A 1,208-nucleotide genomic window follows, 5' to 3' on the forward strand; every position below is an offset into this window, starting at 1 on the left:
TTTGTGGACAAAACCGCACACATTTTCGTCAACGTATAACAATCTACAGCATTATGGTGTGACAAAACCGCACACTTTTTTGGGGCGAAATAATGGATAATATATGATACTTGGATTATCATTTCTCATTTTATTTATTTATTGATTATCAAACAATCCGTAAGAATATAATTAATTTTAATTTAAAAATGATTCATTTTTAATAAAAAATGTATGACAATATTATTATTTCCATTACTTATAAGAGTAAATTATCATATATGTTGTAAGAGTTGTAATTTTAAGTACAAACAATTAAGATCGTCAAATTGTGGAAATATATTTGAAAATACTTTATGAAAAATAAAGATTACACTTTTGATTTGGTGTCAATAACTTTTGTGGACAAAACCGCACACATTTTCGTCAACGTATAACAATCTACAGCATTATGGTGTGACAAAACCGCACACTTTTTTGGAAATATAATTGATAATACTTTATAAAAAATATAGATTACACTTTTGATTTGGTCCCAATAACGTCGGTAGACAAAACCGCACACTTTTATGTCAAGGTAAAACAAACTACAGCATTATGGTGTGACAAAACCGCACAATTTTTTGGGGCAAAATAAAGGATAAGATATGATAATTAGATTGTCATATCTTATCCGTAATTTTTATTTTATTTATTTATTGAATATATAACGACCAGTAAGAATATAATTAATTTTAATTTATAAATTGTATATGATTAATAAAAATTATATGACAATATTATTACTTCTATTACTTATAAGAGTAAATTATAAAATAAAATGTAAAAGTTGTCATTTTAATTTCAAACAATTACTATCTAGTAGTTATGGAAATATGTTTGACGATATTTTATAAAAGTAATTAGCGAACCTTTGATATGGTCCTAATAAGTTTTGTTGACAAAACCGCACACTTTTTCGTCAAGGTAAAACAGACTAAAGCATTATGGTGTGATAAAACTGCACACTTTTTTGGGGCACAATGACTGATAATATATGATACTTGGATTATCAAATCTTCTTTTATTTATTAATGGAATATCAAACAATCCGTACGAATATAATTAATTTTAATTTATTATAAATTATAATTAATATTAAATATATGACAATTTTATTTTTTTCTTAAATTATAAGAGTATATTAGAATATATGTCGTAAGAGTTGTAAATTTAAGTACAAACAATTA

Source organism: Sipha flava, unplaced genomic scaffold (assembly GCF_003268045.1).
Source record: "Sipha flava isolate LNK unplaced genomic scaffold, YSA_version1 46_pilon_pilon, whole genome shotgun sequence".
Taxonomy (NCBI): Eukaryota; Metazoa; Arthropoda; class Insecta; order Hemiptera; family Aphididae; genus Sipha; species Sipha flava.